Source organism: Oryzias melastigma, linkage group LG13, assembly GCF_002922805.2.
Source record: "Oryzias melastigma strain HK-1 linkage group LG13, ASM292280v2, whole genome shotgun sequence".
Taxonomy (NCBI): domain Eukaryota; kingdom Metazoa; phylum Chordata; class Actinopteri; order Beloniformes; family Adrianichthyidae; genus Oryzias; species Oryzias melastigma.
In genome coordinates this window covers 8,787,773-8,793,445 of record NC_050524.1, presented here as the reverse complement: position 1 = coordinate 8,793,445, position 5,673 = coordinate 8,787,773, and positions in this window count along the sequence as shown.

Here is a 5,673-nt window from a genome sequence, read left to right as displayed (position 1 = left end):
TTACCCTGTAAATATTTGGTAAAATGTCAGAAACTATGTGTATTGCTCAAAGTATTATCTAAAAAAGCATCTTGGATCCGTATTTTTCATAAAATGTTAGTTAAATCTATAAAGGTAACCCTCTACTTTTATCCAAAAAAGGGATTTATTCATATTGTCTCATTTATACATAATTGACATGAATATTAATTAAGAAATTAGCAGTAAAAAACAACATGATCATCTTACTATTCTATTTTTTTCTAAACTTTGAAAGAAAAAATATTTTAAAGCAATACCTTTAAATATTTGACAGTAACTATCTATACCTCATATACTATATGTAAAAAAATATTTGACAATAGGCTTTCTCTTTAAATTTAATTTCCGGGGCCCCATTGCAAAATATTCAAGAGGCCCATCCAACTAGTGTTTTTATTCATAATCTAAACTATTTTAGCATATTTCTGTATAATATTTCATTCTCTCATAATTATGATCTACTATTTTTTTAATGTACACACTATTTAAGAACAAGTCGGTGCCTTTTAAATATTGCCTTAACAATACAAAAAACCTCTAAAGAGGAACAATTACGTATTCAGTCTAAACCCTAATAATGCAAACAGAATGTAGTGAATAGCTTATAACAGACAGATCTGTATATTAAAAATTATTTTTTGACTTGCAGTGAGGAAATGAAAGTTTAAAAATAAAATAAATAATTGAAATAAAAACTATCCAGTGGTTTATAGTTCATAAGCAACAGTCTGCCTCGTTTGTTGGCATGTCGGAGTTCAACAGAATATATTTTGAGAAACTTTAGTGGTTCAAATCCAGGCGTGGTCCTTTCTGTTGTAAGTTCGTATGTTCTATCTGTACATGCATACAATTTTTTCTTCTTTTCCCCTGAAAGTCCTAAAACATACTTCTTAGATGAAGTAGTGATTCTTAAATTCTCACTTTAGTGTTAACCCTTTAATACCAGAGCTCCGGTGAAAAGTTACAGTTAGTGAAAGATATTGTGTTTAAGCGTCACCGGTGACGAAACTACAAAATAAATCTGAAACAAGAAGCCCTGTAAATACAAAAAAGTAAAAAACAAAGTTAGGATGGTTGGGATTGGCACTACTCACAAGGCAAAAACTGAATCATAAGAAAGTAGAAGGACCTCGGTTGTAGTAAAAATTGTCTTATTTTTTATGTCTTGTTAGAAAAATGTTCTTATTGTCAAAGTTTTTTTTAACAGCAAAATCATCCTTAGTTAAGAAAATACATCCTACTGGCAGACATTTTTTTTTTCTTGAAATAAGAATTCTTGGTTAGACCATTTTATTCCCCGTTGGCAGTTTTTTTTTTTTTTTGGTTCATTAAAAAAAGAAACTTCTCAAATTTAAGAGTTTTTGACTTATTTACAAGGCATCTGTTCTTGTAGCAAGCAGATTGGAAGTTCATAATTAAGCATAGAAGAAGTCCAGCAAACAAGTAGCTAAAAATAGACAGAAAATTTGATTTTTAAACATTTCTTTAAAAAAATAAAATTAGACAGTAAAAAATGTTCCAAAAATCTGTTGCAGTTGTTTCTCTAGCCATCCTGTTTGGTTCCACAAGAGAAAAGATTGCACAAACCTTTACTGAAAACAGCTTAATTACAACTTTTGTCAAAGACTAAAGACAGTTTGGAGCAGAAGAAACCAAAACACAAAATTTATTTATTTTTGTTCCCACAAAGAGCAGTATGTCTTATTCCTTTTTAAACAGAACAAACGTGTTATATAATTGACAAAGCGACATGTGCTCCAAAAAAAGTGTTGTTGGGGAAACACGTTTCATTCAGCACAAGAAAGCTAACAAAACACCCATTTTATTTTCATCACCAAGCATTTGTTTTTGTTTTTTTTGGGGTTGCAAAACTAAGGACAAAAACATGTTATGTAATTATCAAAACATCTCCAAAAACTGTTGCTGTGAAACACTTTCTCCAACTTTTGTTTTCTACGGTGGCCCTGAGGTGCAAATTGCATCAACAAATCACTCAACACAGAAATATTTTAAAGATCACAACAAGTAAAATAAACAAACAATAAAAAAACATTGCATTTAAGAAATTCTAAAAACACAATTACAAAAGAAAATATGATGAAATAAAATTTCAAAAAACAAAAGTAATGAAATATTAAAGTGAAGTTTCCAGATTTCTTGTATTTCTTGCAAGATAATTAATTGTATATTAAATATGTGCACAAACAATAAAAAAAAACATGAATTGATGGCAAATTCACTATATTTTAGTTTCATTAAGTTTATCTTAGTGTTGTTTTTCCACATCAAAATAATGCAAATTATGAAAACATTTTAATACAACATTTAAAGAGTTTCCACACATTGGATTCTAATGATGATTGATTATTTTTTGCAGCTGTCTCATGTGTTGTCTGCTGTGATGGCACTTGGTTGTTTTTACATCATAGCAAAATAAACTGTCTCAATCTGGATGGTATTTTCTAAGATCAATTTAATAATTTCATTTTCATTTTGAAGTAATTTTATTATGGTACAGGTATAGAAATTGATTCATCGATAAAACATTACATCCCTAATCCAAATATATGATCTTATAGTACCTTTGGGAAAACAGGGGAGGATTATTTATGAAATGAGTTATTTTCTTGAGCTCTTTTCCTACCTTGGAATAAGACGCCTCGATCTCCTTTTTGGTGCATGACTTCAATCTGGAGCCGGCCTCGTCAGTGTGTCTGCGTTTCGCTCATGAAAACAAACGTGATCGGAACTTTTGCAAAGATGGATGTTCAGATAAAATGAAAGCATTTTTCAGACCATCGCTAGCTCTGCATAGAAAGCAGGAGTGCTGGCAGCGCAGACTCTTCCTCACTTTCTCACTTGTCTACGTCACAATGTGAGAATCTGCTCGTTTTCATGGATTGGAAGGGGCTGGTGCTCAGAGCGCAGGTTTTTAGAGGAATGCCTGGAGATGTGTGAATGGAACAAATTACAGCTTTGGGTTTGTTTTTTGTGAGGAATGAACATTATAATACTCTAAAAAAGCTAAAAAAAAAAGTGGATTTTGGATGATAAAGGCCCATTGAAAAAGAACGCGATAAGAATGATGATGTTTGAGTTTTGAAGTTTGAGTTTTTCCAAATGTGTGTTCCTTGTTCGCGCACTAATAAAAGTGTTATGGCTAGTATGGAGCATATTCAGCATCGCTTAATGCCAAAAACCTTTAGGTTGAAATGATGGACAAACATCTTCGCCCAATCAGTGTTGTCCCAATTGTACCTGTCTTTTCTGGTTTCTTCTTTTGTTTTATTTCTATTTTTTTAATTTCTGGAAATTATTTTGTCTTCCGAAATGTTTTGTTTTTTTCTTTTTAGTGAAAACCATAAAAAGTAGTAACTATAGATGATGATGTTTATCCTTCATTTCCACCGGAGGTTTTTTGGCAGGAAGTTATGGCGGAAATCGTGTGTGCTTAGAAAACTTTAATTAGTGTGAGGATGTTAAAAACACATTTGAAAAACTTTAAATCTCAAAAGTCATCATCCAATCGGTGATGTCCCAGAGTTACGACCCTTTCCAGTTTTTTATTGTGTTTCGTTTTTTAACATTTTTCATTTTTTTGTAACCGTGTTTTGGCTTCTGGAAGTTTGATTTCTAAAATGTAATGTTTTCTTGTTTGTTTTACTTTTTTAAATTGCGATCTTTAACATTTTTTTCGTTGAGGGATTTGTTGGTGTGATTTGCACTTCAGGGCCACCGTAGTTTCCTCCTACGTCGCCATTGTTTTGCAGTCACAACAATCGCTTCACAGACATTTGAGAGCAATTTCAAGCTCTGACTCGAGCATTACTCAGAGCTGGCGTAAGCCTTTATTGTAAATATGATTCCTTATAAACAAGTCAACACAGCAGGAGATATTTTCCGATTTGTCAAACTCTTCTTGATTAGTTATTTGTCGTTCCCATCATCTGTTTCTTTCACAAAGCACCAACAAATCATTGAGGCCAAATGGCATTACGCTGCGGCTTGGAATGCAGTGCATGCCTTTGCAGCAGAGATGCATGATGAAAATGAATTAACTATGAGAGATTAATTAAAATAGACTGACTTAAACATTGCAAGTTTAAGACAAGTTGAAAAGGGTTGAAACAAATCAAAACAAAGTAATGACTGAAACACAAGCATATGGCCCGGTAATGGGAAACAGGTTGGGATTGTTGCTAAGTGACAGGGTTCTAAGATGAGGCTCCATAGTTTGGCTGTGGTTTTACAGGGGAAAACACTTCTCCTCTCTAGTCTGAGCTGCTCTCTTTCCCCCATAGTGCTGTGGTTCTGACGCTGGAGGGGCAGGACAGAAGGCAGGCCTGGTCAAATGAAAAACAGACCCCCTTCACCCCAGTATTGCCTATTTCTCCCTGCGGCTTTTCTGTTTTCAAAGAAAAAAAAAGGAAAAAAAAGGAACACACCAAAAATAGATTTGGGGCTCGCGTGCCAATGGGTTTTGAAAACTTTTTTCCACACCCTCTAGTCACGCAAGTAGCCTGGCAAGACCTTGAAGGGAGAGAAGGGAAAAACCAGAACTCTAAAGACAAGAGGATCTTAGAGGGGAAGAAAGTCTCTCTCCGTGTTTGGGGGGAGGATCATGGTAAGCTGAGAAAGAAGCATCCCTGGACCCAGAGCTAAAAGTGCAGGCAGCTCCAGGTATGAGGGGTTTATGAGTAATCCAAGCTTGAGCATAAGAACTTGACTCTGGTCTGTCCTACTTTTTAACTGAATGGAAAGCTTCAGCCTCACCGACGAGCTCAAACGCAAACATTCCCATTCTGTCTCTTCACACCGTACGGCTCTCTGCAGCTGGAATTCATCTTTTACGTGTCACAACATATTAAAGTGCATGTCCTCCGGATGAGATCACCACTGAGATTATAAATAAAGTTACCGCTAAGCTCTGGCCAGCTACCTGTTTTTGTAGTGTCGTTACGGTAAGAGTTTTCGGAAATTAAAGGGAGGAGAAGTCATGGCTACAGAAGCCACCCTAAAGCCATCACATCCTCCAGTTTGCACAAGAATAATGCAAATATAACTGCCACTGTGCAAAGGGGAGGCGTCTGAGGCTACATTTTGATGTCGGACGCATATGTTTGGTTTTTTTTTAAAGAGAAAGTAACTATTCGCACAAAATGTTCGAAATACGTGTGGCCAGTATTGAACTTCTTTCTTGGCTGCACGGACTTGAGGAAGCCCAGCTAGTATATGCAGTGTTCACTTTCACAAGATAATAAAATATAATTATAAAGGAAAAGAACTTTAGGTCACAAAAGGAAAATGAAAACAAAACCGATAGAGCCCGAACAGATATCAACAGTAAGTAGTTTGTCTAAGTGGTGTTACCGTAGTATGACGCCATCAGTAGTCGCAAACGCCACATGGATCCTACACCAGCTAGGGCTGGACGGTGGGCGACCATAACAAGTGCCACCAGGTAGCCTAGGGGTATATAAAAAGTGAGTCATTCTGAACCAATTCTATCACTGATAGTCGGACGGTAGTAGTGGGACTGCATCACAGGAGCAGGAGGGTGGTTGGAAGGTGGTACTTTGAAATCGCCTAATCATCAGACGATTCTATGGATCTTGGAGACCCTCCTATTAATCAGTTATCACAGTGGTCCCC